Source organism: Morone saxatilis, unplaced genomic scaffold (genome assembly GCF_004916995.1).
Source record: "Morone saxatilis isolate NCDOM2014 unplaced genomic scaffold, NCSU_SB_2.0 Contig6, whole genome shotgun sequence".
NCBI classification, from domain to species: domain Eukaryota; kingdom Metazoa; phylum Chordata; class Actinopteri; family Moronidae; genus Morone; species Morone saxatilis.
The window spans coordinates 13,453,899-13,464,958 of record NW_023340206.1 but is presented as its reverse complement, the minus strand read 5'-3'; the positions used below and the strand labels follow the sequence as shown (position 1 = coordinate 13,464,958).

Here is an 11,060-nt window from a genome sequence, read left to right as displayed (position 1 = left end):
TAGGTTGCCTTGCTCAAGGGCACCTTCGGCAGTGCACAGGAGGTGAAACTGGCACCTCTCCAGCTACCAGTCCACACTCCATATTTTGTGGTCTGCGGGACTTGAACCGACCCTCCAGTTCCCAAGCCAAGTCCCTACACACTGAGCTACTGCCGCCCCAGTGTAGTGTGTAGTACTAACACTATAGGGACTTTGAATACTGATAGAAAGTAATAGCTTACAGCCTTTTTGAGAACATTCACATAATCCAGGACACAACCTTGCCTGCATCATTAGAAAATAAAAGCTACAGCAAGTTTTGGCTTTGCCATCACTGTGTGACTGTGTGTGAATGGGTGAATATGGCATGTAAGTGCTTTGAGTGTTGGAGAAAGGGGCTATACAAGTACAGTCCATTTACCATTGACACGGCTGTAAGATACAATTCAATTCAATACAATAAGATATAATTCAAATCTACCTTGTTTGACTACAAAATACTGCATTTTAGAGGTGTAGAAGTAGACGTACAGTAGAAGTACAGATGCTCTGGCATAAATAGAAGTACTGATTCAACTGCTTACTTGAGTTAAAAACTATAGTCTTAAAAAATGGAAAAAGAAAAAAGATGTAACTGCAACATCAAATACGGTCGAATCTCCCTCTCGTCTATTGTGTCATGTTACGTTTGTCGTACGTGATATCTGCCGGATTTGATGCTGGGAAGGTGTAACGATACAAAATAATAATAATAATAATAACAATATAATAATAATTATTATATATAATTATATATTAGTTAGCATACTACTGTTTATGTTAGCATTAGTCACAAAGTACAGCTGAGGCTGATACAGGAATTTGGTCACTTCCTGTCTACCCTCTGTTCCACTACTTTCTGTAACACAATATCTCATATTATATTAATATCCATAATCTTATTACCTTACTACCTGTAGTAACACCCCAACAGCAGATCATAGATACTGTTCTTCAGACCACTTCCAAGCAATATAAGACCCAATATAATACACAAATCTAATGAGTACATGTGGAACTGGATACTGAATGATTAAAGCTGCAACCGGAGTGTACAATATAACCTTTATGATGATACTTTGCTACATTGACCTTAAATTAGGTCAAAGTCATTTTGACAAAATATTCTGGACATACCGAGCCTGCATGGATTAAATGAATGTCTGAGAAGTATTTTCCTTGTGAATGACAAGAATTTTGCGATTTAATTAAACATCATGTGTCATTACTTGATCAAATTGTTTAAGGGTTGAAAAAGTGGCCATACAGCTGTGCTTGGCTGGACAGGATTAGATTAACTCTGTCTGGTGTTGGAATGATGAATCAAATGTGAGATGTGGTATAAGGGCCTTTACGTGGCTCCATGACGGGGACAGACTCGCCTTTGTGGTGTTAAATTAAATTCAACTGAGCCAACTCTATCCCAAAATAGTTGCCAAAACACTATTTTGGTTGTTAACTTGAGTATCAGAAGGCCAATGAAAGGCCTAAAAGCTCTTGAAATTCAAGGTTTTAAAAATTGTTTTTAATACAAATAAAAAGGGGTAAATGGGCAAACTTCATATAAATGTGGCCAGTATGGCTCTATGGTTAATGCAAATTAAGCACCTCTGCACCTCTGTTGAAGAGATTTGGGTAAACTAGAGTGAGAAGGATTTAAATTGAAGAAAGTAGCTCTCTGGAATGCATTTTTGTCTAAATGCATAGAGATCTGAATCTGAATCTGAATAAACAGGATTTGGTAAATAAAGATCAGTATTTGTAATTTCTAAAGCTGTAGTCAACCAAAGTAAAACTGGGTCGATTGAAATTCTACCTACCCTTCATCCAATTGATTGGTCGATGGAAAAATTAACTAAATGTTCCAATTGGGTCGGATGAGAGGTGAGCCGTAGAATGTGAGAGAATAACATAAAATAATTTATTACACGTAATTCCCAGGATTTTTCCCCAGAGCTCACATGAGGTTGATGGTTTGAAATATGTGCAGATATTGTACAATATCTGTTACAGAAATAGAAAACAAGCTGTTGAGTGCAACAAAAAGGCATCAATAATGCTCTAATAACCACGTGACACTGACAGTCGCATTGATGCCATGTTTCTCAAATGCTCATATGATGCATGAATCAAGCATCCCTCTGGACCCTCATAGCCAATCCCAACATGAGATTCACCTGTTGCTGTGACAACCGGCTCGTCGCTACCCAAGCCTCGCTGGCAAGGTTTGTGACGGCTCGAAGGCTGACAGGTAAATCTATACGGCCGCATCCAGAAGCTTAATGTGAAGCAACAGGATGTCCACATGGGAGATATAGTGTGCGCTCTGATCAAATGAGAGATGAACTTGCCTTCAAATATCATAACTAATTATTAATTAACCACTTTATTGATTCACAGGGGAAACAGCAGCTAGATGGCACCACCTTCAATAGATTCATCATTGTTTTCTGGTTATAGAAGACATTATGAGAGTGTTAAACAGTGAATGGTGACACATATCGATCAATTGCTTTTGTGTGGAGGTTTTTAAACTGTGAGGGAGTGTTGAAGGGGAGGTGCAGAGAGGGGGAGATATTACACAAACGTACTGTGCAAGGTGAAAGCGACAGGTGCATGCAGGTGTTGTAAAAACAATGTCATAACTGAGTCAAATCTGAACACACAGACATACACAGTATCATAGATAGTTTTAGATTCAGGGTGATCTTTCAGAGTATATAATTATCTCTGATGTACTTTGCAAGAAAATTTACACAAATCCGCTTAGATCTGTTGTGTAGGACTAGATGTTGATATCCCTTATTGCATTCCTGAGACACTACTAAGACTCTGTGGGATGATCAAGTGAGCGATGGCATCCTCTGGGTTATCAAGTGGGCGCCCTCCTTCCTAGATGTTTCGCTGATAGGCCCACGACACCTCCAGAGGGTTCAGCAGTGAATCCCAGCGTCCCAGGTTCACCCCCTAGATCCCATCTACTCACTTGAGGGTCCAGGTGGAGTCTTTCCTCTTTATCCACAGCCACTGACTCCCCTTTGCAGCATCTCTGGAGAGGTCCTTGACTGCCTGACAAGCAACAAATGTTGTTGCCTGCCAGCGGGATGATGGGGGTTGAAGGGCGTTTACACTCATCTGTCGCGTTTCCAGTCACTGCTGCAAGACACTTTAACACCTGGTTGTGTCGCCAGGTGTAACAGCCTTGGGTGAGGCTGGTCTTGCAGCCCACTAAGATGTGCTTCAGTGTTGCTGGAGTCGGGCAGAATGAGCATGTGGGGTCTTCGCCATACCACTGGCTGAGGTTCTTTGGAGATGGCAGGACATCGTAGGCANNAAGCTTGCTCTGAATGCCTCCATTTCCCATAGCTCTTGCCAGGAGATCTTCCTCTTCTCCACTCCTTCCCATGTCATCCACTGCCCTTGCTTCGCCTGCGAGACAGCTTTTGCGCACCTATCTGCCCAAATAAAAGAAACAAAAGACAAAAGTAACCTTGAAATAAGGTTAAGGGTTAAAGTAACCCAGGAATAGCCTACAGTCACAGGGAAAGGAAGCGCAAAGGAAGAGCAGCAGACTTCAAGACGATCCACCCAGCCAGATCTGCTGTCACCCCAAGAGGAGACCGCGGCACTAGAGGAGGCGGACTCTGTGTTTAAATCCACAATGCTTGGTGCTCAAATGCATCCTTGTGTTGCAATGAGACAAGTTCCCTTGAATCTTGAACCCAGTGATAGCTGTCCGTACATCCATGGGGACACTGCAAACATGTTCTGCTAACAGCTTATTCTGCATACATTTAATGGTACCAAAATTGTAAACATATGCAAACTGAGCTCAAGTTGTAGCCCACATGGTAATGTTACACTTCCTGTTCACATGCTCCAAAGACCCCAAAATATGGAAACAAGTTGACTTAATGAAAATTAAATGAGAGCTAGTTCCTTCTAGCCTGCGTAGCCATTCGATGCTTTTAGGAAACAGGACCTTGGTCCATTTCATGTCCTTAAATATCTCTCACAACAGTCACCAAGTTTGTTATTGTTGGAACAAGGCTGTACTTGAGGTAAACAAGATAGTAACTGATTAAGCAAAGTAAGGAGCCTTTTAAATTTAACATGAAGACACTTTGTGGAGACAAAATATTAACATAACTATTTCAGGTTAAGAAAAAACAAGACAAATATAAAATATAGTGTTATGTATTGCTTGTCTGTTGTGTTGCTTTTTGAATGTAACACACACACATAAATATGTACACCATGGCTCTGGCTGGTTTACTCTAAAAACAACTAGATATGTTTATGAAGTTCTGTCCCTGGGGAAATGTCTGCAAAACTGGGATTACTATGATTTATCTGCATTAAAAAAGTGGTCAGGGAAGGAATGAGTTATACACCCTGAGAGAGCAGACATGAAGCTATTTAAAATACGAGATAAGGCGGCAGTCCCCACAGGCTAGTCTCTGACCTTTAACAACAAAGACTCTAATTAAGTCCTGACACACAAACAGGGAGAAGAGGCTTAATAGAAACGCAGTCACGAAAAAAAAAAGAGAGACTTCTCGCTGACCTTCAGTTGAATTCATTACTACATTCAGTCCATTGCTATTACACTGACAACTCAAGTCATCTTTTGAGAAAACAACTGAAACATAATAAATAAGCATAAAGATATAACTTCAGTCACAGTCGTAGTTTGTAGAAAAAGTCCTAAATCTGTACGAAAGGTTAAACCAGACGCTGTAAAAACTCATCAACATTCAGCTGAAAGAAAAATGTTTTGCCTTTAATACCGTCAGTGACTGATTTTTGTGAACAGTTTTATAACCAAAACTTGGCTGCTGATTGGTTAGTCGATCAACAAAATTAAGCAGGTATAAGGTAAAGCAATTAATAAATGAGTTAAAGAAACAAGAGATTAATTCAAAATCCACATAATCCACTTATTGCTGGACTGTAAAGCACTTTGAGCTGCGTTTCTTGTATTGCATTTCTTCAGGTGACGTTAGTTTCTTTGTACATCTTGAAACAATCTGCTTTGACAATAATAGTTAAGTGCTGAAGGGTTCATTCTTATTGTGCTTCAGGAAAGTCAGAGTTAATTAAAATTTTGTGTGTCTCTAAAATGTTGTGATTGTGTTTTCATGTGGCAGTAAGACAACCAGACGTTGCTGTGCTGTCGGACACACGGCTGTTGGACTTTGTGGCCACAACTTCAACCGTCACGCAGAACCAGCAGCGATTAAGTCTTATCTGAAGGATGTGCGCCGCTCTCTAGCTCCATTCCAGCACTGGTCAGAGCACCCACCCACCACAGCTCACATGGCGCCTCAGGCAGCGCACACACGCACACACACACACACACACACACACACACACAGGAAACACAGATCTGAAAAGACAGCCGCATTCGATCCACAGGGAGTCACATGCACCGCTGTGAACCCAATCACACACACACGCCAAACCTAAACCTCTGCTGACGTCTGAGGTTTAGGTTTGGCATAAACACTGCAGCACTATATAATCACGTTACCAATGTTGAGCTGTTACTAATTAACAGCTCTCATGTCAGGAATATGCTGACACAGAAACACACAGTGAGGACAATGGTTAATTTTAGACTAGATATCAGTGTTAATTTGACAACAATCACAAAGAACAAAGGGCGATGCACAACGACTTGGAACCAACTTATTGGCTTCCAAACCAATTTATTTTGGGTGAAATGCTCAGAACAGTTTAAAACAAGGTGCATGAAGCAGAATGGAGCGTGTAGGAGAAGCTACGGTGGTGTGAAAAATGCCAAACGGCTACTGTAGAACCACAGCAGTTCAACATTGCCTTGATGCCTGAAGCTTTCTTTGGGCTACTCAGATAATGAGAGATTATGTTAAAAAGGTCATATGACACATGATCAGCCATTTTACTCAATGTTCTATTGGGTTTCCACTCTAGAGTACAGCAGACAGGAAGTATTGTACAGTGCAGTGCAGAGAAATCCCCTGCAGCTTCTATCCATTCATGTCTGATTTCTTGCTTATTTACTTTCACAAACAGGATTCAGAAGCGACGTAAACAAGTTTCACAGAAAACTGAGGGAGCAAATCAATACATTTTAGAGTTTTTTGGAAATTTTTAAGTCACATTTCTTGAAACTGTCCACCCTTTTATCAAAACTGTAAACACAAAACCAAATCTTTGGACGACATTTACAAAACCTCTGACTCTCGGACCAGAGATTCATTCTGCCTCAGCATCAAGACTTTGGGTCAAGGCAGAGGGCTTTGTCTACATCACAGGCAATGTTCTCCTCTGCCAGGCAACAAGGGAAAAACCCCTCTGGTGTGCCAGATCCAGCCTTGACAAGACTCCACACCTCCGTCACCGCAGGCAGAGTCCATTGCCTGCAGGAGATTTTCCCTGCTACAGCGGGTTTTGGTCACAGATCTATCACCGCCATGCAGAGAAAAGCTCACACAGCTGGTTCGCTGGTTGATGTTAAGCCTATATAGTATCTGGATTCTAACCCTGTTAAGTCTTTTGCCATGTTATTAAATCACTGCCAATTCAAAACCTGCTGCTCTAGTTTCAAGTATATTTATATATTCACATTACATGTAGGAAACATTTGGGAAAATAGCACTGATGAAAAGCAAGAGATGGTTGCACATTCAGATCTTCCTCATCTCTATAGAGTATCTCTATGACACTGGACCTGCATAAAGCTGCCGGAGTGAGAGAAGCTTATGAACTCTATAAGTTCTGAAATAACCCAATAAAAATAATAAAATCTAAACTGGAAAAAAAATATCCTTTTCAGAGCCATCATTCATGATTAGGTGCTTCAGCTTTCAGGCTGCCAAAACCATTTAAAATCTCTACTCGTGTCATCTTTCATGGTGCTTTGAGTGTCTGCTTTTCTCAGATTTTCGTCATCACATAAGCATCTGCAGCCAGTTCAAATCATTTTGCAATCATGTCAGTGCTTTTAGTTAGGGCTTCAACTAATGGACTGTTTTCCTAATCCATTTAAAAACATCAGAAAACAATGAAAACTCTTCTACACATCATGTAAAACACACCAGGTTGTAACGTTAAGGGACCAGTGTGTAGAATTGAGTGGCATCTTGCAGACTGCAGCTAACTGAACACTGCTTGCGTCTGTTTTTGACGACCTGGGAATTATTACAGGCTGTATGTGCGTGTAGGAGAATGCGCAAAAAATGCAAACACCCCTATCTAGAGCCAGCGTTTAGTTTGTCCTTTCTGGGCTACTGTAGAAACACGCTGTTGAACACGGCGGAATCCACAGAAGGGGACCAGCAGCGTCTGCAGATAAAAACGTCTCCTTCTAAGGTAACGAAAAGAACGATTCTTATTTTTACTCATGAAAACATACCTATAAAGTTTATGTTCCACTTATGACAATAGATCCTCCTAAATGTTACACACTGGACCTTTAATGATGAATCCGTTGTCCTTACTAGCATTAGCATTAACAATAGCACAGTAATGGTAATAGATTCATTTCAATCCAATTATAACACATACTTCAGTAAATAGTTAAATTCATACAGGTACCTGGGTAGCAAATAGGACACACTTAACCAAAACACAAACTTTGACCAGCTAATCAACCCTTCACTGAGAAAATGGCTACTTAAGTACAATGAGCTCATCCTGTTCTAAATTTATGCCACACGGTTAAAACCAACGGGAACATTTCAACCCAACCGGATGAATCCAGAATCAACAATAAGCGAAAAGTTAACTCTCATAAACTTCACAGAAAAATGTGTCAGAGACCCACAAAGTTTAATGTTGACGAGTCCTTTTTCATAATCCTCCACCTCCTCAATGCCAACGTATATGACTGTTCACTGTAAGCAGCTTTAGGATTAAGCATTTTACCTATGTAGGTCAAACTTCACGTAGCTTTATTCTATAGGACATCTCTTTCTTTCTGACTCGTTTTCAAGGCAAATATCAGCCTGAAAAGTTAATCTCAGTGTGTTCAATTTCAGCTTTTACAAGATATCTGCATAGTGGCACACTGTTAACGGTCTGTAGAGGATTTCCTTCATAAACTGCAACAGGTACTCAGACTACGGATGAGTCACAATCTGAAGTAAATAACAACAGCTGCTCAGTTTGTGTGTTATATTTTATGATTTTTGTGCTTTCTGAATGCTGGAGTTTTTACTGCACAGACTGTAAGTTCTGAAATGTTTAGCACTTAGTTTGAAAACAACAAAGATAAAAAGTCCAGGGTGGATAAAGGTTCATCTGCTTGCCCAACTGTGCTCTGAAAATGTGTTTGGGCTGCACATTGCTCAGACAGAAAGATCTTCAAAGTTCAATATGTGATTAAACATGCACACCTATAGTAGTACAAGTAGACAGAGCTACCTACAACCATTTCCTCCCCTGCTGCCCTCAGATGTAATCTTGTTGGTATTTAGTGATTCCCATCTGCTTCAGCTTTAAGGGTGAAGGTGTTTGACAAATATTCAGAAGGCTCTAAAATACAAACAGCCACAGAAAACATCTTGTTTGTTCTCTGGCATGTTCGGGTGTGGTCTGATGTACACATCCTGCTGCTCTTATCTGCGATAACACATGTGGGCATTAAGGAAATACAGTTACCGCTGAGAGGGGGCGACGGGGTAGCAATACGGTAGCAATACGGTAGCAATAGTTAAAAATATTACTATTATGTTTTTCATTTTAGTTTTTGCTGAACAATTTTTAAGGTACTGATTTTCTGTTTCTAAAACGTTCATGTTTTTTTAAAGAAGAAAAATAAATCATCATTATTATTAGTTTCAAACTTGGGAGTTTGACTTAAACATTTAAAAATAAAATGAAGGACAGTTACCCAGTGAGATAAATCCGCCACTACAATCCGGTACAACTGCGATCCTTTAAGGTGCAACTTTCGTATTTAATTTCTTTAATATTCAGGACGAGATTTTCTCCGATGATCAACCGCTGGTTCCCTTGCTTATCTGACTACTTGTTAGGAGTGACGACATCTAGAAATTCACTAGGAAAAGCAAAGATTATAGAAAAAGGTCTGGAAAAGTAAAACATAATAATGTGTTTTTCTTCTGTCCTATACTGTCAATCATTCATCACTGTATCATTAGTTTTTTAAATGTTGCATTCATTTCATTTAGTGACTCAGGACCATGATCACATATAGAGCACAAACAAAATATAACAGAATGATATCACACAGCAGACAAAGATAGACAAAGGAAAGAAATTCTAGTTTACAAACGATTTCAGGATTATTAGATTGTAATAACAAGATTCATTTTAAAAGAAATCAATGAATTCTGGTGTTGTTTGCTCTAAAACTACAAAGGTCTTGCCTGTACTTTTAGTTTTTATACAACAAATTGAAGCTTTTGCTTCAATTCTGTGGTCACAGGCTTGTGGGGGTCCTGCGGTTAGGAACCAGTTTCCTTTTATAACCTTCATTTCAATAAATACATTTACAGCATTCTACAGGACCTCTTGGACAAAAATAAATCCATCCTTTTGAAGAAGAGCACAAATGCTTAGAAAACTAAGTGTGAACTGAAGCAGTCGTACAAATATTCTTTCACAGGCCTTTTGTTGGACAATGCTTATTAAAAAGCACACAAACTAATCTGAAACAGGTGGAAGTCGTTTAAACTACCCTTATTATCCAGGTGACACAACCACAGGTAGTCAGACATTGTGCGCGCACGTTGTTAAACAATTAACAATTGATTTTAAAATGATTTACTGATTAACAACAACCTAAAAATCAGAATCCAACAGTGCAAACACTGAACTGGGAATGAGAACCCGTTCACTAAATGCACTATAGCTTTAATTAACTGTCATTAACTACATTAATTGAGCTCTACCTTCAATGAATGAGTCACACCTGTTCACGAGTATAAAGAGTCCGTCTTACCTCTGAAGAATATAAACCGCTCGCAGATCCGCTTGCTGCGGCTTTAAAGCCTCCAAAAGAGAGACTCCTCGAACATAGACCCGCACCGGGACCAGGACGGATGGATGCAGCCGGTAGTCCGGCTCAACTCCCTGTGAAGGGGACGGGAGCTGCTGTGTTTGTTTGTGTGTCAATGGAGTGTTGCGTTCACTGCCGTTCTGTATAATTCTTGGCTCCCTCCTCTTCCTCCTCTGTAAGGAGATTTTCCTCCACCTGGTCTAGCGTCATCAGCCAAACACCAGCTGGAGCTCCGGGGCTCCAGTCTCAGGACTGGACACACCTCCCATCTACTCCTCTTGGGAAAGAGGAGGAATGTATGGAAGACCAATACTACCAGGAAAACAAAAGAAAAACCAAAAATATAAAAACATACTAATTCTACGTTAAAAGAGATACAGAGGCAATATAATTAGAAAAATATTAAAACACTTATTAAATTAGAATTATTACAACATACTGAATCAACATTGTGAGACACAACCTGAAAAATGGGTTTCTTTAAGTTGAAATGATAAGAGAGTAGAAGACATTATGATTTTGTAATTTAATTTTATGTGATCATAAATAAAAAATAATTACTTTTGAAGTCAGAATTATGAAAATAAGAGTTAATTAATATATGCAATACCAAGCCAAACTCAAACAGTGGTAAATCAGAATTCAAAATTAAATTTGACTGGTGAAATTGAGCTTCCATACTGATCATTATTATTACTGAATTATTAATAATTGATCCAATAATTATTCAGTTGGTTATTAAAACCCAGTTACATGAGCTTCCTCAGCCGTTTGTCCAGCTGTCATAGAAATAAAGTTCAAATGTTGATTGATATTTGCTGATATGATCAAAAGCTTCAAATTGTTTTATCAACTGCAGTTTTCAAGCTCAGATAATAACAATTATTCTTTCAAAATGTTCATTTTCAAATGTATTTTCATAATAATAATAATAATAATACATTTTATTTAAAGGCGCCTCTCTGGGCACTCGAGGACACCGTACAACACAAAAATAATAACAGTAAGAAACAAGAAACAGATAAGAAAAGAC

At 39.3% G+C, this 11,060-nt stretch overlaps 1 protein-coding gene across 2 annotated transcripts in view; it reads right to left on the bottom strand.

Annotated features, from left to right (window-relative positions):
• The window catches only part of LOC118339927 (growth hormone receptor-like), a 24,793-nt gene extending 14,461 nt beyond the window's left edge, over positions 1-10,332 (bottom strand). For both annotated transcript variants that reach the window (XM_035677748.1, XM_035677750.1), the window contains exon 1: positions 9,971-10,332. The gene's annotated coding sequence lies outside the window, so the exon portion shown is untranslated. The remainder of the gene's footprint in view (positions 1-9,970) is intronic.
• Between the last annotated feature and the right edge of the window lie 728 nt (positions 10,333-11,060).